This window comes from Sus scrofa, chromosome 1 (genome assembly GCF_054392235.1).
Source record: "Sus scrofa isolate SSC_HxYL_T2T_F1_AM1 chromosome 1, Sscrofa_HxYL_maternal_Yorkshire_Landrace_v2.0, whole genome shotgun sequence".
Taxonomy (NCBI): Eukaryota; Metazoa; Chordata; class Mammalia; order Artiodactyla; family Suidae; genus Sus; species Sus scrofa.
In genome coordinates, this window is record NC_139383.1 from 252,616,454 (window position 1) to 252,641,432 (window position 24,979).

At 38.0% G+C, this 24,979-nt stretch overlaps 1 long non-coding RNA gene across 1 annotated transcript; it reads left to right on the forward strand.

The window, feature by feature from the left end:
* Positions 1 to 857: 857 nt before the first annotated feature.
* On the forward strand, positions 858 to 24,944 carry LOC146407114 (uncharacterized). The gene is made up of 2 exons (XR_014824887.1): positions 858 to 4,765; positions 21,047 to 24,944. It is a non-coding gene; the product is annotated as an uncharacterized LOC146407114 (long non-coding RNA).
* Positions 24,945 to 24,979: the final 35 nt, after the last annotated feature.

Sequence of the window (24,979 nt, forward strand, 5' to 3'; positions counted from 1 at the left end):
GAAGAGGCCTGTAACTGACCTTTGCATTTTGTTTTGGGATCTCTCCTTTTTACCGAGCCAGTGTGAGACGTCACTGTATGTGCTCATACAGGCCTTTGATTTTTACTACTGATGAGGATTGGAATATTACTCTAGCAGTCTTCATGTTTAAGCAAATTATAATCCTTTTTAAAAGTTTTATAATATAAAATTATTTAGAAATTGTATCTAATTTCCCCATAATGGAACCTAATAGCCAACTTTTTGTAGAAATTTCTAGAAGTGTTTGATCAACTATAAATGATATACCTATAACTATAAAGTGTTTAGATGTATAAATTAGTCAATATGGGAGTTCCCATCATGGCTCAGTGGAAACAAATCTGACTGGTAACCATAAGGATGCAGGTTGGATCCCCGGCTTCACTCAGTGGGTTGAAGATCTGGCATTGCTATAGCTGTGGTGTAGGTTGAAGATACGGCTTGGATCCCTCATTGCTGTGGCTGTGATGTAGGCTGGCACCTGTAGCTCTGATTAGACCCCTAGCCTGGGAACTTCCATATGCCGTGGGTGCAGCCCTTTAAAAATATAATAATAATATAATATATATATATGTGTGTGTATATATATATATATATAAAATTAGTCAATATGACAGAAAAAATGTATATATAAAATTAGTCAATATGACAGAAGAACCAATCTTAAAATAGAATTTAATGCCCTACTATATCAGATTAAATTCATCTCTATGATTCATGTCTATTTTTACTGCAACAAATTATAAAGTAAGGGACACTTTAAATTCTTAAAATATACAGAGACTCTTTTGGCTAAAGGCAGCACTTCTAAAGACTTTTTTCCCCCCAGGAAATCCATAATGTGTTTTTTTAAGAACAATCATAACTCCTAGAATCAAATGATTATCCTTTTAAATAGTACTCTTGGGGGGCTCTGCACTTACTATAGGGATTGTAATATTATTTAGACCATTTTTGAGACTTCTCTTGGAATTGCCTCCAAAGACATTTTACAAATCATATAAAAACTCCATCTCAGTGTTTATTAGTCACAGACTATACTTCCTTGTCCTTATGACCTCTCCTCCTCTTGTCCTTCCTCAGTTTTGTTTTCATCTGCTGGCTTAGCTCCCCTACCCACTTCTGCTGCAGCCATTAACTTAAAAGTGCCCAGAAAAGGGGGTGTGCTGGCCAGAGTTCCCAGAACAAGAACTTTTAGATTATACTGAAGCTGAATGCTGTACAGGGAGAATTCCACAAATCCAAAAACTTTCCCCTGTGGGCTGCCTGCCCCTAGGGTGCTGTAAGTAGTTTGCACGGAAGTTAAGGACTGAATACTAGTATTATCAATCACAAGAAGTTGAGGAAACGGAAATGTAAACATGTAGTGTACCACATTTTTCTCCACTGAAAGTACAGAAGCCAAACCAAGCCATTCTTTGTGTTAACTTTGAAACTGAAATGTTGTTCTCAGGGTCCCTCTTGTCCCTCATTGCTGTCATATGAAATCTTTGGGAGGAAGGATGAAAAAGAGCTTGGGAAACAGTTCTCCTGTAAAATGGGACATATTCTGCACTCATAATAAAGTATGACATGGCTGTGGCTATCAGGTACTTAAGAATGCTAGAAACTGTTCTTAGATAGTCAGAGGCCTAATAAAAGGTCAAGAATCTTCCCCACTAGCCTAAGTTAATGCAAACAGGTTCTATTTGTATTAATACTTCATGCTGTTTCTAACAGGTGGTTCTCAACTGTTTATATTTATTAGACACTGTTGTACAGAGACACTCCTTGGATATTATAAATAATCAGTGGTAAAAGATCCATATATTATCCAAATCACTGTCCTCAAAGAAATATATTGTGGGAGATAAGAAAAACATCTGTGCAATATTAACAAAGAAATAAATTCAAGTAAAACAGCAAAAGTGTCAAAAGTAAATGATTTGCCCAAGATTAAAAGTAGTTAGCACAAATTAGAATTATAATCATGCTCTAAGAAAAAAAGTCCTCAATGTGAACTTTTTTGTTATGCTTTATCAAGTTGTCTGCTGGAGCTTGTGGTCTTTCAGACCAGCTTTAACATTCTACATTAGGCAACAGCTGTAGTGGAAAGAGAATTTGATGGAGAATCAGATCAGAGTTCTCATTTTGGCTTTGTCTCTTGTAAGCTTTTACTTGGGCCTGAATGCTTTCTTGCATTCTAGCCAGGGACTCCTCAACCATAAAGCTTAATGGTCACCAACTTAACATTCCCATTCTTTATATCTAGTCTCTCACTGGATCTTGCCAATTCTTTGCATGTTAGTTGCATTCATTTTAAAAAATTTATTCATAGCCATCACTTTATTACCTCACATCCCCTATCTCATCTTCCCCAACTTTAGGCTGACATTCTTCACATCACTGCTACCAGACCTGTCTTTGGTTTTCTGCTGAAATATTTTTGGTGAATCCTATTGAATACTTGATAAAATTCAGTCTTCCATATTCTGGCTCCAGCTTCATCCTCTTCAAACTCATTACTCCCTATCTGACAATGCCACTGAAAATCAGACATTCCACAAGAATGATTTTAGGGTTTTTATATAGTGAAGGTACAAACTGGTAATAAACTGTTTACATTTTTTCCAGACTAAGGTAATTTCTGTAATTCTACATTTTAAATTAAAAATTTTTTTTTGTTTTGGCTATAGCTATCCTAGTGGGTGTAAAGTTGTATCTTATTGGGGCTTTGATTTGCATCTTGGTTGTGATTCATGATGTTGAATATTTTTTTCATGTGCTTATTGGTTATTTATGTATCTTTATAGAAATATCTAGTCAAGTCTTTTGCCCTTCTTTTTGGCCATGCCCATGGCATGCATAAATTCCTGGACCAGGGATCGAACCCGTGCCACAACTGTAACCAGAGCTACAGCGGTAACAATTCCATATCCTTAACCTGCTGAGTCACCAGGGAACTCCTGTGATACTACATGGAAAAAAAATTAGTTGAGTTTGTTTAAGCTCTTGAACAAGCCTAAAAGTTGTCTCCTATGGAGAAGAAATCTTTTGTCCTCCCAGAAGAAATTACATTGAATTTCTTAACCTCCAGAACAATGTCCATCTTTTCACCTGCACATCAGCTAGCCAAAGCATGAGGATTTAGCTGCATAGATTTTTTCCAGTTTTGAATGGACCATTGTCCAGCTCCTGTGAAAAATTTGACTATTGATATTTGAGGAAAACATTCAGTAGTACATGTTATCCATACATTTCTCAAGTACTTGAGATTGGTTTATATTAGGGTTAATCACTAAAAAGGATGTTTACATGGGTTTCATTAAATACTTCTCTAAAAATGTTTTCCACTTTATTGTTAAAACCCTTGTTATTATCAAGAGTCAGGACAAGAGAAGACCCAATGGTGAGAATTTCTGAAAATTCTATAAAGCCTGTGAATTCATTGATTATGTTGCTGAGTGGTGCTCTTATAAGGTAACATGCAATAAATTCACTTAATCAACATTTCCCTGAATGCTCGTTGTGTGTTGTGTGCTAATGCCATATGTAGGAAAATATTAGTCCTATAGAATCTACCCTTGTAAAACATTCAGGCTAATGATTCAGATTCTCAAAGCAAGTAAATCACAGTAAAACATGGTTAAGTTTCCTAAAATAAGAATGAACAAAGTAATATTAGCACACAGAGAATGGAGCGACTAACTCTGCCTGGAAAAGAAGGGAAAGTCTTTGTGGAACATGTGGCATTTGAGCAGAGAACCCTAGGGAAGAATATGCATGACTGAAAACCGGGTCTGTGAGATTTCAAGTGGCAGAGGAATTGCAGGTGCAAAGGGTTTGTAACACTAAGAAATGTAGTGTGCTTTAGAGAAAACCAAGGAATTAAATGTGAGTGATGAAGTTGATTAGATGATTAGATGAACATACAGACTAGGTGGTTTTTATATGTGTATAATTATATATATATTTATTTTGTTTAAAGGGATTAAGATAATCCATTTGTATCAGGTAACTGTTATAACCCTCTGAGTTCTTCCTTTTGCTTCATTGCTAGAGAAGTTAGTAATAATCCTCACATTTGCCTGGGCTCTTGGTTTATTTGTCATATTTGCTTTCCTTTCCCATATGTAAGAAATGATTTGTGCTTTCTTGCCTCTCTGCTGTGAGATCCTCTGCTTAATACTGAATGCCTGCTTTCTTCCTATCCTGTTTCATTTCATAAATATTTATTGAAAACCCACTGAGAAAATAGACATGAAATTTACTTTTGCCTTTTAGTGTCCAAGACCTCCTTTATGGTCCAGTTTTCCATCCCTATGTGAATATTTCCTGACAACTGCAATTCAGTGGCTCTCATTTTCCTTGAGGCTAATCCTGCAGGGTTTTACAACTTCATAACGATATAAAATTTTTTCATTTCTGGCAGTGTGATCCCCCCAACTAGTATGTAGGCATCTTACAGGGCAAGTACCATATCATTTGCTTCTTAGAATATCTCATAATATGAAGTACAGTGTTGAGAAGGGGAAAGGAAACCACCCTGGTTAGTGACTCCCAGGTGAGTGATGAGGTCATGGCATGTGTGTTCTTCTGTTTTCAGGGATATGTATTGAAATGTTGAAAAGCTTTCTAAGACATCAAACCTTTGCTCAGTAGTCACTTCTGTATATTAACATAGGAATGAACAAGGCAACAGAAGACATCTGGAAAACAGCTCTAGGATTTTGAAGTCATGATTTGAAAACTTCAGAATTTGAAGGTAAAGATATTTCTCTCTCTTTTTCCAGTTAAAAGTCATGACTTAGAAGAGAGGATATACAAGATACTGAAAAAATAGTGTAGGAAAATTGGATTGTCTTCTGTTGTACCATAGGATTGGTGGGGTCACAATAGTAGGGAACCAAGAAGGCTTAATAATCTGATAGATGTATTGAAACAGAGTAGTGGCAGGAATTTAATTGTTCTGTCAGGCAAACAGATTGGAATTAGGCAAGTGCAAGGTTGAAGTTAGAAGGTAGGCATTTGACAGGATTTGAACCAAGGTTTCTTTTTTATTATTATTAAAGTATAGTTGATTTATAATATTTCTTCAGTTTCTGTTGTACAGCATAGTGATCCAGTCACACACAGTTCTCTGTGTTGTACAGTAGAGCCCCATTGTCCATCCATTCCAAATACAACAGTCTGCATCCAAAAATCCCAAACTGCCTGTCCATCCCACTCCCTCCCCCCTGGAACCACAAATCTGCTCTCCTTGGCCATGATCTATTTCTGTTTTGTAGACAGGATCATCCATGCCATATTTTAGATTCCACAAATAAGTGATATCATAAGGTATTTGTCCTTTCTGGCTTACTTTACTTAGTATGAGAATCTGTAGCTCCATCCATGTTGCTGCAAATGGTGTTAGTTGATTTTTTTACAGCTAACTAGCATTCCATTGTGTATATGTACCACATCTTCTTAATTCATTTATCTGGCAGTGGATATTTAGGTTGTTTCCATGCCTTGGCTATTGTGAATAGCGTTGTGATGAATATAGGGGTGCATGTATCTATTTAAATGAGTTTTGTCCAGATATATGCCCAGGAGTGGGATTGCTATGTCATATGATAGTTCTATATTTAGTTTTCTGAGGTACCTCCATACTGTTTTCCATAGTGGTTGTACCAGTTTACATTCCCACCAACAGTGAAGGAGAGAACCCTTTTCTCCACACCCTCCCTAGCATTTGTTATTTGTTGATTTATTAATGATGACCATTCTGATCAGTGGGAAGTGGTACCTCATTGTAGTTTTCATTTGAATTTCTCTAATAATGAGTGATATTCAGCATTTTTTCATGTGTCCATTGGCTATCTGTGTATCTTCTTTGGAGAATTGTCTATTTAGGTCTTCTGCCAATTTTTCAGTTGGGTTGTTTGTTTTTTGTTGTTGAGTTGTATGAGTTGTTTCTGTATTGGGGAGATGAGGTCCTTTTCTGTTGCATCATTTGAAACTATTTTCTCCCATTCTGTGGATTGTCTTTTCATTTTTTAATATTTCTTTTACTGTGCAAAAGCTTTTGAGTTTAGCTAGGTCCCATTGGTTTATTTGTATCTTTTTAAAAAAATATTTATTTATTTATTTATTTATTTATTTATTTATTTTGTCTTTTCTAGGGCCACACCCATGGCATATGGAGGTTCCCAGGCTAGGGGTCTAATGAGAGCTGTAGTTGCCGGCCTACACCAGAGCCACAGCAATGCTGGATCCGAGCCGTGACTGTGACCTACACCACAGCTCAAAGCAACGCCAGATCCTTAACCCACTGAGCGAGGATAGGGATCAAACTGGTGACCTCATCATTCCTAGTCAGATTCATTAACCACAGAGCCACGACAGGAACTCCGGTTTATTTGTATCTTTATTGTCATTATTCTAGGAGATGTATCGAACAAGATGTTGCTGTGATTTATGTCAAAGAGCTTCTGCCTTTGTTTTCCTCTAGGAGTTTTATAGTATCTGGCCTTATATTTAGGTCTTTAATCCATTTTGAGTTTATTTTTGTGTATAGTATTAGATAGGATTCTTTTTTCATTTTTTTTAAACATGTAGTTTTTCAGTTTTCCCAGCCCCATTTATTGAAGAGACTATTTTTCTTCTACTGTATGTTCTTTCCTCCTTTGTCATAGATCAGTTGACCATAGGTACTTGGGTTTGTTTCTGGGCTTTCTGTCCTGCTCCATTGATTTATATTTCTGTTTTTGTGCCAGTACCATCTATTTTTTTAATAGGGCCACAGGTGCAGCATATGGAAATTCCCAGGCTAGGGGTTGAATCAGAGCCGTTTAACTGCTGGCCTACACCACAGCTACAGCAACAGTAGATCTGAGCCATGCCTTCAACCTACACCACAGCTCTTGGCAATGCCGGATCCTTAACCCACTGAATGAGGCCAGGGATCAAACCCCATCCTCATGTATACTAGCTGAGTTCATTTCTCTGAGTCATGATGGGAATTCCCATTACCATATTGTTTTGATAACTGTAGCTATGTCATATTGTCTGAAGTCAGGAAACTTGAGTCCTCCATATGTGTTTTTCTTTTTCAATATTGCTTTGGCTATTTGGGGTCTCTCGTGTTTCCATACAAATTTTAAAATATTCTGTTCTAGTTCTGTGAAGAATGTCCTTGGTAATTTGATAGGGATTGCATTGAATATGTAGATAGCCTTGGGTAGTACAGTCATTTTGACAATATTGATTCTTCTGATCCAAGGGTGTGTTACATCCTTCCATCTGTTTGTGTCATCTTTGATTTCTTTCATCATTGTCTTATAGTTTTCAGAGTACAGGTCTTTTGTCTCTTTAGGTAAGTTTATTCCTAGGTATTTTATTGTTTTTGATGCAGTGGTAAATGGGATGATTTCTCTGATTTGTCTTTCTGATCTTTCATTGTTAGCATAAAGAAATTCAGTCGGTTTCTGTGTATTAATTTTGTAGCCTGCAACTTTGCCAAATTCATTGATAAGTTCTCACAGTTTTCTGGTGCTGTCTTTAGGGTTTTCTAGGTATAGTATCCATGTCATCTGCAAATAGTGATAGTTTTACTTCTTTTCTAATTTGTATTCCTTTGATTTCTTTTTCTTCTCTGATTGCCATGGCTAGGACTTCCAAGACTATGTTGAATAATAGTGGTGAGAGCAGACATCCTTGTCTTGTTCCTGATTTTAGTGGGAATTCTTTCAGCTTTTCACCGCTGAGAATGATGTTAGCTGTGGGTTTTTCATATATGGCTTTTATTATGTTGAGGTAGGTTCCCTCTATGCGCACTCTCAAGAGAGTTTTTGTCAGAAACGGGTGTTGAATTTTTTTGAAAGCCTTTTCTGTATCTATTGAGATGATCATATGGTTTTTATTTTTAAGTTTGTTGATATGGTGTATCACATTGATTTGTGGATATTGAAGAATCCTTGCATCCCTGGAATAAATCCCACTTGATCATGGTGTATGATCCTTTTAATATATATTTGGATTTGGTGTGCTAGTATTTTGTTGAGGACTTTCCTATCTATGTTCAGCAGTGATACTGGTCTGTAATTTTCTTTCTTTGTGGTAACCTTGTCTGGTTTTGGTATCAGGGTGGGTGGCCTTGCAGAATAAGCTAATTTAGATTTTTGTCTCTTCTTCCTTCTCTGTTTGTTCTAGATGTAAGGTTAGGTTGTTTATTTGAGATTTTTCTTCTTTCCTGACATAAGATTGTTTTGTTATAAATTTTCCACTCAGAACTGCTTTTGCTGTGTCCCATAGGTTTTGGGTTGTTGTATCTTTGTTGTCATTTGTCTCTAAGTATCTTTTGATTTCCTCTTTGATTACTTCAGTGATCCATTGTTTGTTCAGTAGATTATTGTTTAGCTTCCAAGAGTTTGTGTTTTTTGCTGTTTTTTGTTGTAGTTGATTACTAGTCTCATAGCATTGTGGTCAGAGAAAATGCATGGGATCATTTCAACTTTTTAAAATTAATCAAGGCTTCATCTGTGGCCCAAGTTGTGACCTATCCTGGAGAATATTCAATGTGCAGACAATAAGAAGAATGTATATTCTGCTGCTTTGGGATGGGTAGTTCTATAAATTTCAGTTAAATCTCTCTGGCCTAGGGTGTTGTTTAAGGTCTCTGTTTCCTTATTGATTCTCTGTCTGGAAGATCTGTCCCTTGATGTAAGCGGGGTGTTAAGATCTCCCACTATTATTGTGTTGCTGTCAACTTCTCCTTTTATGGCTATCATCAGTTTCCTTATATATTGAGGTGCTCCTATGTTAGGTGCATCCATATTTACAATTTTTATATCTTCTTCTTGAATTGATCCTTTGATCATTATGTAGTACCCTTCTTTTCTCTTGTGATTTTCTTTATTTTAAAGTCATTTTGTCTGATATAATTATTGCTACTCTTGCTTTACTTTGATTTCCATTTGTATTGAATATCTTCTTCCATGCCCTCACTTTTAGTCTGTATGTGCCCTGCTGTCTGAAGTGGGTCCCTTGTAAACAGCAAATATATGGATCTTGTTTTTGTTTTGTTTCATTTTGTTTTTTGCGTTTTTTTTTTTTTTAAGGGCCTCAACCATGGTATATGGAGGTTCCCAGGCTAGGGGTCTAATCGGAACTGTAGCCACGGGCCTACACCCACAGCCACAGCAATGCAGGATCCGAGCCGTGTCTGCAACCTACACCACAGCTCACGGCAATGCCGGGTCCTTAACCCACTGAGCAAGGCCAGGGATCAAACCTGCAACCTCATGGTTCCTAGTTGGATTCATTAACCACTGAGCCATGATGGGAACTCCTGTTTTTTTCTTTTTTATATGTGTTTATTATAGTTTTTGGTTTATGGTTCCCATTAGATTTGGATATGACCATATCTTTGTGTGTACAGAATTGTTTGGGGTTGCGGTTCTCTCATTTTCAAATGCATTTTCAGTGTTCTGCATTTGCCTTCTCCTCTTCTCATGCCTGCTAGTTTTGATAGCATATTTGTCAGTGGGTGATTTTCTAGGTCTGTATTATCTTTGTCTCTACCAGTGAGTTTTCTCATTTGAAATTTTCTTGTTTCTAATTGTGGCTTTTTCTTTTCTCCTTAGAGAAATTCCTTTAGTAGTTGTTGTAGAGATGCTCTGAAGATGGTGAATTTTTTAGCTCCTACTTCTCTTAAAAGCTTTTGATCTCTCCATTGAATCTGAATGAGAGCCCTGCTGGGTATATTATTCTTGGTTCTAAGTTCCTCCCCTTCATCACCTTAAATATATCTTGCCACTCCCTTCTAGCTTGCAGAGTCTCTGCTGAAAGATCAGCTGTTACCGTTGTAGGGGTTCCTTTGTATGTTATTCGTTGCTTTTCCCCTTTAGCTTTTAATATTTTTTTCTTTGTATTTAATTTTTGTCAGTTTGATTAGTACGTGTCTCACTGTTTCTTTGGGTTCATCCTGTGTGGGATTCTCAGTGCTTCCTCAAATTGAGTGTGTCCTTTCCCATATTAGGGAAGTTTTTAGCTGTAATCTCTGCACATATTTTCTCTGGTCCTTTTTCTCTCTCTTCTCCTTCTGAACCTGTATGATACAAATGTCATACGTTTGATGTTGTCCTAGAGATCTCTTGGACTTTCCTCAGTTCTTTTCATTCTTTTTTCTTTATTTTTTTTCCCCTGTGGCAGTGATTTCTACCACTGTCTACTATGTCACTTATTTGTTCTTCTGCCTCCGTTACCCTGCTCTTGATTCCTTCTAGTGTATTCTTCATTTCAGATACTGTGCTATCCATCTTAGTTTGCTTGTTCTTTAAGTCTTCTAGCTCTTTGTTAAACATCTCTCATAACTTCTCTATCTGTGTCTCCATTTTTTCCAGAGGTCTTGGATCATCTTTGCTGTCATCACTCTGAATTGTTTTTCAGGTAGATTATCTATCTCCTCTTTACTTAGCTGTTTTTGTGTGTTTTTTGTCTTGTTCCTTTGTCTGAAAGCTATTTCTTTGCCATCTCATAGTGTCTAACTTTTTATATTTATTTCCCCCTCTATGACAGGTATGTTCATGCCTCATCTTGGAGTTCTCAGGGTGGTAGTGGCTCACGTGTACCTAGAGCATGTGATGGGAGCAGTTTATTATGCTACCACCCCTGAAGCCGGGTGGCTGTTAGGAATGGGGTCTATGTGAGTGCTGACAGTGGTTTTTAATTCACAAGATTACTTTTCTGGTAGGGGGAGTATGGTCATGGGGTCATTACTGGCTCCTGTGACCAGGCACCTGTCAGGACAGTTTCCTGTAATTGGTAATGTCAGCAGTTGATCCTGCTGTCCCTCCCTTTGTCAAGGAGGCTCTAGGGACTGCTCTCTGTAGATGGGGGGACAGGAGTGCTGGGGGGCATTCTCTGTAGCCCCAGAGGCAGGGCTGCTCCCTAACTGTTGCTAAAAGGCTTTCTCTGAAGCTTTAAGGCCTGCAGTGTTCCAGTGGTCTCTTCTCCTATCAGGCTGACAGTAGAGTGCTCCCTGTAGGCACTGCAAAGTAAAAACCTGCACCATTGGTCCCCTCTCAACTCCTTTGGCTAGCTGTGCAACATATGCTGCTTCCATGGTCCCCTGGTGCTCGTTGGCAGGGATCACAGAGCTTGTGCTATTCCTGGGATCACTCCACCAATCTGCCAGGCTGTTTGTGTCTCCTGGGCTGTGTCCATTGTTTTCAGGTTCACTTTGCCCCTTCACTGGGCCTTTTGGGGCTTTCCACCTGCCCATCTGGCCTCTTATAACTCTCAGGATGCTTTGTGCTATTTCCAAGTTCACTTTCTCCACCCCCTATGCAGGTTGCAGTCTTCGCCCACCCACCAGGCCTTTTGTGACTCCCAGGACCTTTTGCACAGTTTCTAAAATAGCTTTACCAGTTCATTGGGCTTTTCACAGCTCTCCACCAGCCCAGAAGGTCCCTTGTGGATTTCCAGGATCTTTTGCACTGCTTCCGAGATACCTTTCTTCCACCCTATAGGCAAATAATGGCTCTGTAGCTGACCAGGAAGCCCCTTGCAGAATCTTGAACAGTCTGTGCTGATTCCCAAATCACCCTCCGTCCCCTAGGCAAATCGTGTTTCTTTGCTTGTCCAGAAGCCCCTTGTGGATTCCCAGAATCTTTTCCTGTTTCCGAGATAACTTTCTCCAACTCTTAGGAAGGTCATGGCTTTGTGCCCACCTTGGAGGCCCTTTGCAGAACTGTGTTCCTCGGTGCTGCTTCAGAGATGACTTTCTCCACCCCTCCCAGTTAAATTTCAGCTCTGCGCCTGCCCCTGGCTCTTCGTGGACTCCCAGGACCCAGAATCTTTTGCACTGTTTCTGAAATAACTTCCTTTACCCCCCATGAAAATTGTGGCTCTCCCTCTGCTCAGGGGTCCCCTTGTGGAGTCTGCTTGTCTGCACTGTTTCCAAAATCATCTTATGTCCCCTAGGGAAAACAGGGCTCTTCACCCACACTCTGTGCCATCCATGATCCGCTGAGCCTTCTGCACTGTTAGGGCAGTTGCTTCAGTATTCCCCTGCCTGGCCGTTGGCTGGCACCATGTGGACTCTGCTATTCCCTAGTTCCCTCCATTTGCTCTAAGGGTTCCTTCTGCTTGCTCCACTTTCTCTGTAGCCTTAAGAGCTGTGGGCTGCTCTGCAGCCATTGCTAAGCAGGATCTGGGGCAGTTGGGATCTTATGGTCTGAGAGAGGTCGCATGTGGTAAGGCTAAAGTGGTGGATCCTGCCCCTTCTCTCAAGCACCCCCTAATAATGGTGACTTCCCTCCAAGCCCACCTGGGATTCCTCAAATTATAGCTTCAAATGTGGTCACTCTAGACTGCAGTCCCTCCAGCTGTCTCCATGCTACCCATCCTAGTTTTTCCCCAGGTGGCCAGCCCCAGCTTCTCTCTGAGTCTGATATCCAAAGCTTGAGTTTCAGTTCCTGGCCTCTCTCCTCCCCCAGCTTATAGTTGGGGAGTGCAGGGCGGTGACACTGACCATTTGTAGAGGACTGTTTCCTTTTTAACTGCCTTATACCGATTGCTCTCTTTCCCTCCAGTACTCCAAAGTTCTTCCTTTGTCTCTCTTTGTCTTCTTTCTTTTGTCCTAGCCAATTTTGTGAAGCTTTTCTTTCTCTATTGGAATCCTGGGTTCTTATTGTCAGCATTCAGCAGATTTTCTGGGTAAAATTTTCCACATATAGATGGATTTTCAATGGATTTGTGGGAGTAGGTGAGCCTTACATCCTACTCTGTTGCTGCCATCTTTTTTCTCCCTGAACCAAGGCTTCTAATACTAAAGACCATGTACTCATTCCATCCAGCAGCCTCTTAGTGATTTGATAGGAATGAAAAAGAATAAAGTGGTTGGCACTTACTTATTCTCCCATAGGTATTAGTTCGCTTTCTTTCTTTTCTAGGTTTTATTATTCATAATTAATGGCTGCCTCTTACATAGGTACGGTAGGGCCAATAACTCGGGACTTCCTTAGTATTCCCCTCCTTGCATCCCGCATCCCCATTACTATGCCCATTGTACAGGGTGGTCATGAAGATTTTAAAAATTTATACATATTAAGTGCCTAGAGTGGAGCCTGGCTCACAGTTACTGTGCATATGTTAGTTACTACTGTTATTGTTGTAACTGTTACTATTATTTTTCCCCAAAGTTTCTTTCTTTCTTTCTTTCTTTCTTTTTTTTTTTTTTTCCGGCCACTCCATGGCATATGGAGCTCCCAGGCCAGGGATCAGATCCAAACTACAGCTGCAAACTAAGCTACAGCTGTGGCAATTCTGGATCCTTAACTCACTGCGCCGGGCCAGTGATCAAACCTGCATCCCAGCACTCCAAAGATTCTGCCAATCGTGTTGTGCCACAGCAGTAGCTCCTATTTTTTACCAAAGTTTAAAGGAAAGGCTCATTAATGAAAAATTATTTTGTACCTAGAAGATCAGTGTTAGGGAGGCTCTTAAAGTGAGTTGAGACTTGATAAAAATACCAAGAATTCTTAAAATAACCTTTTAAAAAGTCTTAGTTGTTAAGAAGGTGGCATAATGATGACAGATGCTTGGTGGAAATTAAATTTTTTTTTCATGTATCTATGAAGAATGATAACCAAATATGAAATTGTATAAGAGCTGGTTAGGAATAGAGTGATCATATCTCCCAATTTGTATGGAACAATCTTGATTTACATCTCTTGGCCTGGTGAAATTATTAATAATGCTCCCTTTCACTCTCAAATGTCTGGTTTGGGTGAAATAATTACACCATCACCCTAGTAACCCTTAATGGAAATAAGTGTGGGGTTACCATTAAAAAAAGCATCTGTGTTCTAAAAGAATCTGTACTTTCTAGGCTCAGATAAAAAAAATCCTAAGTTTAGTGGGAACTCTAGATGGGATCGTGAAATACCAGTAATCTTTGAGGAACCAGAAAACAGAGAAGGTGCCAGAACACTGAGCTTGGGCAAAAATCTAAAATTTAAGGGGAAAAGTTGGATTCTAGAAGCCACAGAGCAGGAAATTTACCTTCTAATCCTAGAAAAGTCCTTAAATGGACTATTCAACTGTGTTTTAAATGACATGAAGAATTATGAAAAACTGTTTAGTCAGCAATAGTGGCCTTATATTTTTTCCTTCACTATGCACATAGCCAAGTACCCTCCTCTTGGAAAATGGTTAGGGCAAGAAAACAATCATAGTGTCAGGCTTCTAGGACTGCTCTGATCTTACCTAGGCAAGTGTGCACATGGCATCAAGAGTGGGCATACAGCTTCCTCCTTAGCACCCATCACAATAAGTAAAACACATGAGACATGGCACAGATAGGCATCAAGAGAGTGGGCATACAGCTTCCTCCTTAGCACCCATCACAATAAGTAAAACACATGAGACATGGCACAGATAGGCAAGTATGTGATCTTTTTCCTGGTTGGCCCAGAGTTTGGAAAGAAACAACAGGGCAGCAATACCTAGTATTTTTTTTGTTTACTTTTTGTTATAGTTGATTTACAATGTTCTGTCAACTTCTGCTGTATAGCAAAGTGACCCAGTCATTCATACATACACACACACAACACACATATATTCTTTTTCTCACATTATTCTCCGTCATGTTCCATCATAAGCGATTAGATATAGTACCCCATGCTATAGAGCAGGATCTCATTGCTTATGCAATCCAAACACAGTAGTTTGCATGTATTAACTCCAAACTCCCAGTCCATCCCACTCCCTCCCCCGTGCCTATTGGCAACCAAGTCTGTTCTCCATGTTCATGAGTTTGCTTCTATTCTGTAGATAGGCTCATTAATGCCATATATTAGATTCCAGATATAAGTGATATGGTATTTGTCTTTCTGACTTACTTCACTTAGTATGAGACTCTAGTTCCATCCATGTTGCTGTAAATGGCATTCATTATTTTATTCTTTTTTATGGCTGAGTAGTATTCCATTGTGAATATATACCACATCTTCCTAATCCAATCATCTGTCGATAGACATTTAGGTTATTTCCACATCTTGGCTATTGTGAATACTGCTGCAATGAACATACAGGTGCATGTGGTTTTTTTGTTTTGTTTTGTTTTTGTTTTTGTTTTTGTCTTTTGTCCTTTCTAGGGCCGAATCCACAGCATATGGAGGTTCCCAAGCTAGGGGTCTAATCAGAGCTGTAGTCGCCAGCCTATGCCACAGCCACAGCAGTGCAGGATCTGAGCTGTGTCTGCGACCTACACCACAGCTCATGGCAACACCAGATCCTTAACCCACTGATTGAGGCTAGGGATCAAACCTCATGGTTCCTAGTCAGATTCGTCAACCACTGAGCCACAACGGGAACTGTCTTTTTTAAGGAAAGTTTTGTTCAGATATATGCCCAAGAGTGGGACTGCTGGGTTATATGATAGTTCCATATATAGTTTTCTAAGGTACCTTCATGCTGTTTTCCATGGTGGTTGTACCAGCTTACATTCCCACCAATAGCACAGGAAGGTTCCCTTTTCTCCATACCCTCTCCAGCATATGTTATTTGTTGACTTGTTAATTGATGGCCATTCTGACTGGTATGAGGTGGTACCTCAGAGTAGTTTTGATTTGCATTTCTCTAATAATCAGTGATGCTGAGCATTTTTTCCATGTGCCTGTTGGCCATCTCTATATCTCTTTTGGAGAAATGTCTATTTAGTTCTTCTGTCCTTTTTAGTTGCATTGTTTGAAACTACTTTTTCCCATTCCATAGGTTGTCTTTTTTTTTTTTTTTAATGGCTTTCTTTGCTGTGCAAAAACTTGTAAGTTTGATTAGGTCTCATTGGTTTATTTTTGTTTTTATTTCTATTGCCTTGGGAGACTGACCAAAGAAAACATTTGTACGGGCCATGTCAGAAATGTTTTGCTATGTTCACTTAGGAGTTTTATGGTGCCTTGTCTTATGTTTAAGTCTTTAAGCCATTTTGATTTATTTGTGTGTATGGTGTGAGGGTGTGTTCTGGTTTCATTGATTGATATGTGACTGGTCCAGTTTTTCCAGCACCACTTGCTGAAGACACTGTCTTTTCACCATTTTATATTCTTGTGTCCTTTGTTGAAGATAAATTGACCATAGGTGTCTGGGTTTATTTCTGGGCTCTCTATTCTGTTCCATTGGTCTATTTGTCTGTTTTGGTCGCTGTAGCTTTGTAATATTGTCTGAAGTCTGGGATAGTTATTCCTCCTGCTTGGTTTTTTTCCCCTCAGGATTTCTTTGGCAATTCTGGGTCTTTTATGGTTCCATATAAATTTTTGGTTTGTTGTAGTTTTGTGAAAAATGTCATAGGTGATCTGATAGAGATTACACTGAATTTCTAGATTGCTTTGGGTAGTATGGCCATTTTAACAGTATTGGCTCTTCTAATCCAGGAACATGGAATATCTTTCCATTACTTTGAACCCTTTTTAATTTCCTTGATTAACGTTTTATAGTTCTCAGCATATAGTCTTTCACCTGCTTAGGTTTACTCCTAAATATTTAATGTTTTGGGATACAATTTTAAAAGGTATTGTATTTTTATATTTCTTTTATAATGTTTCACTGTTAGTATACAGAAATGCAACCAATTTCTGAATGTTAATCTTGTATCCTGCTACTTTGCTGAGTTCATTGACAATTCAAGTAATTTTTGTATGGAGTCCTTAGTCCTTATACAGTATCATGTTATCTGCATAGAGTGACAATTTCACTTTTTCTCTTCCAGTTTGGATACGTTTTATTTCTTCTCTTTGTCTGATTGCTGTGGCTAGGACTTCCCATGCTATGTTGAGTAAAACTGGTGAGAGTGGGCATCCTTTTCTTGTTCCAGATTTTAGCAGGAAGGCTTTCAGCTTTTCTCTTTTGAGTATTTTATTGGCTATGGGTTTGTCATAAATGGCTTTTATTATGTTAAAGTATGTTCCCTCTGTACCCACTTTGGTAAGAGTTTTTATCATGAATGGATGTTGGATTTTGTCAGATGCTTTTTCTGCATCTATTGAGATAATCATGTGGTTTTTTGACTTTTCTTTTTGTTGATGCGGTGCATGATGTTGATTTATTATCCTGTGTTGAACCATCCTTGTGAACTTAGGATGAATCCCACTTAGTTGTGGTGTATGATCTTTTTTATGTTGTTGGATTTGGTTGGCTAAAATTATGTTGAGAATTTTTGCATCTATATTCCTCAAAGATATTGAACTATACTTTTCTTTTTTGGTAGCATCTTTGTCTGGTTTTGGTATTAGGGTGATGGTGGCTTCATAGAATGTTTTTGGGAGTGTTCCTTCTTCTTCAACATTTTGGAAAAGCTTAAGAAGGATGAGTATAAGTTTTTTGTTGTATGTTTGGTAGAATTTGCCTGTGAAGCCATCTGGTCCTGGACTTTTTTTGTAGGGAGTGTTTTTATTACATATACGATTTCATTTCTAGTGATAGGTCTGTTCAGTTGATCTGTTTCTTCTTCAGTTTTGGCAGGATGTATGTTTCTAGAAAGTTGTCCATTTTGTCTAGGTTGTCAAATTTGTTGGCATATAATTGTTCATAGTATTCTCCTATGGATTTTTTGTATTTGTGCAGTGTCTGTTGAGATTTTTCCTTTTTCATTTCTTATTGTATTTGAGTTCTTTCTCTCTTCTTCTTCGTGACTCTGGCCAGAGGTTTGTCAATTTTGTTTACTCTTTCAAAGAACCAGGTCTTGGTTTTGTTGTTTTGTTTTTTTCTGTTGTTGTTTTTTTTTTTAATCTCTATTTTATTGATTTCCTTCCTGATCTTTATGATTTCCTTCCTTCTGCTGACTTTAGGTTTTCTTTTTTCTTCTTTTTCTAATTCTTTTAGGTGGTAGGTTAAGTTGTTGATTTGAAATTTTTTTCTTTTCTGAGAAAAGCCTTATCACTGTGAACTTCCCTCTAAGAACTGTTTTTGTGGCATCCCATAAATTTTGAATGGCTGTGTTTTCATATCATTTGTTTCAAGGTTTTTTTTGTTTTTGCTTTATTTTATTTTATTTTATTTTTTTGTCTTTTTGTCTTTTGTCCTTTCTAGGGCTGCACCTGTGGCGTATGGAGGGTCCCAGGCTAGGGGTCTAATTGGAGCTGTTGCTGCCAGCCTACGCCAGAGCCACATCAATGCCAGATCCGAGCCGAGTCTGCAACCTGCACAACAGCTCACAGCAATGCTGCATCCTTAACCCACTGAGGGAGACCAGGGATCGAACCCGTAACCTTGTGGTTCCTAGTCGGATTTGTTTCTGCTGTGCCACAGTAGGAACTCCCTCAAGGTGTTTTTTAACTTCCCTTTTGAGTTCCTCATTAACCCATTGGTTTTTTTAGTAGCATGTTGTTTTAGTCTCCATGTAATCAGTTTTTTTCTCATTTGTTTTCCTGTAGTTGATTTCTAGTTTCATGCCATTGTGGTCAGAGAAGATGCTTGAAATAATTTCTATACTCTTAAATTTGTTGAGGTTAGTTTCGTGTGGTCAGTCCTTGAGAATATTCCGTATACACTTGAAAAGAATGTACGTTCTGATTTCTTTGGATGTAATGTCCTGAAAATGTTAATGAAGTCTAACTTTTCTAATGTGTCACTTAGGATCTCTGTTGCCTTATTGATTTTCTGTCTAGAGTATCTGTCCATTGGTGTGAGTGGGGTGTCTCCTACTATTATTGTATTGCCGTCAATTTCTCATTTTATATGTTAGTTTTTGTTGTATCTATTTGGGTGCTCCTATCTTAGGGGCATATATATTGACAATTGTAATATATTCTTGAATGGATCATTTCATCATTAGTGTCCTTCTTTGTCTTTCTTTATGGCCTTTGTTTGAAAGTCTATTTTGTCTGATACGAGTTTTGCAACTCCTGCTTTCCTGTCTCTTCGATTCGCATGAAATTGTCTTTTTCCATCCCCTCACTTTCAATTTATATGTGTCCTTTGCTCTAAGGTGAGTCTCTTGTAGACAGCTCTTGCTTTTTATCCAATATGACACTCTATGTCTTTTGATTGGAACATTCAGTTCATTGACATTTGAGGTAATAATTGATAAATATGTATTTATTGCCATTTTAAATCTTGCTTTCTAGTTGACTCTCTTTCTCCTTTTTCTTTTTTTGCCTGGATGATTTCCTTTTATTTTATGCTTGTGTCCTCTTCTTTTTAGTTTTTGTGGATATAATGTTTGGTTTTGATTTGTGGTTGCCGTGTTTTTCGAGTATGTTAACCCCTTCCTGTATCTGCTTGCTTTAGCCTGCTAGTCATATAGGCTCAAACACATTCTACAAAGAAAAAAAGTGTCTAGGTTTTCTTTCTTTCCTTCCCCACATTTTACAAGTTTGAAGTTCTTTTTTAACATCTTCATGTTTGTCCTTTTGCAGTTCCTAGTGTTTATCATTGCTTTTACCAGTTTTTTTTTTTCCTTTTAGATCTGTATACTGGCTTATTAAGTGATTGCTTTCCAATTGTGATTTCCTCTATCCTATTTTTTCTTGCTTTTTTATTTAGAGAAGCCCTTTCAGTGTTTCTTTTAGAATGGGTTTAGTATTGCTGTACTATTAGTTTTTATTTGTTGTAGAAATTCTTTACTTCCCCCTTCTATTTCAAATGATATTCTTGCTGGGTATTCTAGGCTGCAAATTTTTCCCTTTTAGAACTTTGTATATATCTTGCCACTCTCTTCTGGCTTATAGTGTTTCTGTTGGAAATCAGATGATAGCCCTATGGGGATTCCCTTATAATTAACTCTTTTTTTTTTTCCTTGCTGCCTTTAGACTCCTCTCTTTGTATTTAACTTTTGCCATTTTTATTATAATATGTCTTGGTGTGGGCCTGTTTGTGTTCAACTTGTTTGGGGTCCTCTGTGCTTCCTGCATCTTGATAGCTGTTTCCTTTAGGTTTGGAAAGTTTTCAGCCGTAATTTCTTCAAATATATTTTCAATCCCTTTCTTTTTCTTCTCCTTCTGGAATCCCTATTATTACTTTGCTATTACAGTTAGATACTAATAGAGAATAAGGGCAACCTCTATTGATGTAATTCTCCTGGAGGGGAAGTTTAGGGAACTATAACTCTTTCGGTTCCTAACCAAGAAAATTACTTCTTTTGGGAGAGTTCCCCTGATCCTTGAGGCTACAGATACCTCCACGCTCCTGTGGTTAACTCATGGCATAGCATCTACAATATTCTATTATAATCACCTTTTTACCCATCTATTTTGCTTCTTCACACAACCTTGAACTCCATGATAGTGGGGGCAGTCTCTTGTTTACTGTTGTACACTTAGCCTGGCAACAGTAGATTAATGCTTGCTGAATGGTAAATGTATGATGTATTATAAACCTCATGAGGTATTTTGTCAACTCATTCTAGTCTCTCCTACCACAAGGCTGAGTGACTAAGCTAGGCAGTCAGATATACCTCACAGAAAATGTGTAGCATTCATGCGAAGGTTTCCAGGACCTCTGTAGAACTCTGCAGTGCCCCAAAGGGCACTCTAGTGTCATTGTCAAAGTCGTGTTTATCTCTGAGTTGGTCTAAGATCTTAATCTATTCTAGACTAAAATCTTCGGACCCCACAGTCAATTTAGGATATAGGATTAAAGGTGACTAGACATCAGATAATTAGTATTCACAGATGACCCAGCCAGGTCCATTCCAGTTATTGGTAATGTTTTCTTGTCCCTTAATTCATTTCTTACATTTATTTGTTACATAACTTGGCTTTTTGAAATGACAGATTTATTAATCACTCACAGTGCTCTAGGTGGTGAGAATACAAAGCGCAGTTCTTGCTCCCAGATCATTCACATGGTGATAAGGAAAAGGGAGATATATATATATACATCCAACTTTTTTAGATGGGGTACTCGAAGAACACGTAAATAAAGGGCTGCAGGATCACACGGGATGACAATCATCCTGAGCACTGAAGGATGGATAGAGGAACTTACTAGGCAAGGTAGGGAGGGAGGAGTAAAGGGAACATTTTAGAGAAGTTTATAAACTGCACCTTTTCTCTTCCAGTGACTCCAAAACCTATTCTCTAAGGGCAGGCCAGCCCTTTCCCAGTGTGCTCTGCAAGAGGGACCTTTGATGCTTCAGCTAAAGGTTAGGTTTGAGTTATCCACACATGGATTCATACAACTTCCCATTGTGAGTCAAGTACTGTTAAACAATCTAAAAAATAGCTTTAAAACTGGGAAATCTTGTGACTCTGGTCATTTGGATTCTGAGTAAAATGTTCACAATATATTTATGCCAAATTGAATTAGTAAAAAGTCTCAAGTATAAAAATATTTTATAAATATAGTTTTATTACTTGGAAATACATACAAAAATTCAAACACAGCTAAAAAACAGTTGCCAAGCAGCAGTCCTAACCAACCTGATTTAATGAACACATAAAACAGTTATAATCAGCATAAAACAATTTAAGTCCTGAAAAAACTTATTTTCTTCAGGGTCTTGAAATATTGGGCTTAAAAACTGTTTATTTACTCTTTACCAGCTATTTAAATATTTCCCCCAAATATTTCAGATTAGCATGTCAGTTTTGTCCATGAAATATTTTATCAAGAAAACAGCTGAGGCCATATAACTATGTTTTGAAAACTGGAATACTATTTGTCCATTTTGTCTTCTGTTACCTTATATTCCCTCATGCATCTCAAAAATTCCCAATAGTTGCAAACAGACAGCACTTGCAACATCCAGTAGCTCTCTGCGATACTGAAATTTGGGCCTAAGAGCCCTAAACTATTCCAGGTATCAAGATATTTATTTATTTGCTGTTTTGCTTGTGTCATTCTGTTTTTGTCCAGGCTGACTAGATCTCATTGTCAGAAAAAAAAACCTTGAGTTATTCTGCTTTTCCTGATTGTTAACCCACTTCACTCCTTTATCTATTATTTTTGCTGTGATTCAGGTTTTAAAATTCTTTTTTGGCAACTTTTACATTTTCTGCAAATTTAAACTCATTTGGAGCTTTTAATATTTCACATTCTTTTATATTTCATTTTCCTCTTTTTGGGCATTATCGTTGCCAGTTTTCCCTTCTTTTATGTGTGATCTTTGACAACCTGACTTCATCCGAGACCTCTCCATATGATGGCTTTATCTTTTGGCTGCACCTGTAGCATGTGTAAGTTCTGGGCTGGGGATCAAACCCATGTCACAGTTGTTACCTGCACCACAGCTGAGGCAAAACCGAATCCTTAACCTGCTGCACTATAAGGGAAATTCCTCTGTGAGATGATTTAGATACTTATTCTCTGTCTTCCAAAGTTCATTTAACTTTTTTTTTTTAATGTTCAGAATTTCATCTAATGTTAGTTTTAATCCTTTTATGGTCCCCCTTACCACTGCATCAATTTTTGAAAAACTGGAAAAAACGGGCTATCAGCAGGGCTTACTCTAATTGTGGTTTTACAACTTGACTGTGTTCTTCAGCCTAGTCTAGCATCCCCTCTCTCCACAGCTGAGGAGCCTGAGGCCTGGAGTAGACTGGATAAAATAAGACTTTGACCTGCAATATTTTCTGATTCAGAATTCAGAGGGGAAGAAGTCTAAACTGTGAGCTGTAGATTCCTGGAGCTCTCTCTACATCCAGCTGTTGACAAATCCCTATGGAATCTCTTGTATCTGTTCCTCTCCACCTCTGCTGTCACTGTCTTAGCTCTGGCCATTGTTTCTCCCCTGTTGGACTCAGGTAATCATACCTAGACCTGCTGTCACAGTGTTATTTTCCAAACTTAAAAATATGAACATACTTCCCTACTTAAATTTGTTGATGGATCTCTATTGGCTATAAGGTACAGTACAAAGCCTGCACGATCAGCTCCAACTTTCTTTGTTGTTGTCCTAGCCACAGGCTCCTCCCCACCCCCTACCCTGTACTAGCCCTATGGCAAGAACTTAATTTCTTTAATGTGTTTTGCTGCTTCACACTTGAGCTTGTAAAATACAACTTTTTATAAATTTGGGCACTAAATCCTGGTGAATGCTGAGCTCTTCAAGGGTACAGAATTATCTAAGGTCACTGTGGGTATCTCACTCATTCTGTAGACATTAGATGATGACTCCCAAGTGTCCAGAAATGTTAGATACTGGTGATAACAGGCATAAAATTCAGTATCCTTGTCCTCAATGGCCTTACACTCTAGAGAAAACAGTGACAGTGTCAGGGCTAGAGCCTAGGTTCCCATATGCATGAATGCTAAATAAAGCTTCAAATCTACCTTTTTTAAAAAACAGCCTACTTAGTTATCTTAGGTCACTGAACATGTGCTCCTTAAGGCCTTTATCATAATAACTACTCTCAAACTGATTTTCTGCAACCCAATTCTTAAGTGTTATCTTCTGTTTACTATTTTTTAAAGGCAATGACAGGATTATAAATTTATTCCAGCCAATTGCATGTGCTACTTATGGTTTTGTGTACTAGCTTGCTTAATGTTGGCAAATTTTCATTCTGACCACCTCATGTTTGGTCCATCCTCTGATCTGAAAACTATATTTCTGATTTCAAAGTTACTCATTAAAAACAATGAAAAGAACAGACAAAGGTGCAACCTTTAGGAAGCTCTGGCCTGCTTTCTTGTTAATCCGGTAAAATATACTGAGCATGCCCCTTACTACCTTATTAACAGCACTTATTATTCTGAAAGAAATGATGGGTAAGTCATGCATAAGTAAGAACTGTAGGCTGATTTTTAAAAATAACAATCATTAAATAACTATTATAAATATTTTAAAAGAATTGGAAGTTGTTACATATATTACATACTACATATAATGGCACATGTCAGCCTTTTAAGCTTAAAAATAATCTTTCCCCAAACTGGGATTGACTTAGACTCCAAGTATAAAATGACTCTTGGCCTATAGCACCAACCCAGGCCTGGAGGAAAGCCAATTTTGAACCTGTCCTCTGGCATTGGGCTTCCTGATATGACAATGAGGGTCTTCTCCCTCTAGTTTTGTTCCCTGGCAGTATTGAGGCCTGGCACAGGAACCCATTTGACTATATACTGCAGGCCTAGGAAATCAGAGAATCTAGAGGGCATAGGTAGGGTCCTCTAACAATTTTACAATGAAAAAAACAAGTATGTGCCTTATTCATTTTTGATCTATACAACTCTAACAAGACTATAAGATAGAAGGTTAGAATTACTGAAATGCATTTTCTCTGCTGGTTTTTCTCTTTGGAAATTTAAGTGTCATGATAGGAGGAGCCTTAAAAGTCATCTAGTTCAATACTAGTAACCTGCTCTACGTGCATCTTCCTTTCCCAGATTTAGGTATAATTCAAAGTTTTAAATGCCATCCATATGCCACTTTGTTAGACAAACACATAGAAATTTAATAACACTTTCACTTTCTTTTCCTTAATTCATAAGGACATTTCCTGCCAAATGTTCTGGCTTATGGCTCTCCTCCTCTTCATAGTATGTTTAAGTTACACATTAAGAATCCAAAAAAAATACCACTATGGAATTTTCATAAGCAATATCCAACCAATCAGTAAAACACAGTACACAGTGTGAAAATTTTAATTTATTCCCTCCCCCAAGTATCCAGAATGTATACCCCCTTAGCTTTGAGAAATGTGATAAGTAAAATACCAACAGAGTTGATCATATGTAAAGAAAAGGAAGAAAAGCACATACTACACAGGAAACATCCCTAAGTCCTCCCTAACCTAGTAGTGCAAGTTAATGGTCTATTTCTGGCAATGTCACCTTTCATTTGATTTATAAAAATTTTACAGGACAGATTTAAAGCAAAGATAGGCCTCTGTTTATTTATTTTTTAACCCTAGCAGATTTTTAAAAAGAGGCTATAGTAAATGACAATGCATTTTGAGTCGGGGAGAAAAAAAATTAAAAACCCAAAACTTCTTTCAGTTTATTCAAAATAAAAATACACATAGAATTATGAAAATATAGGTTTACTATT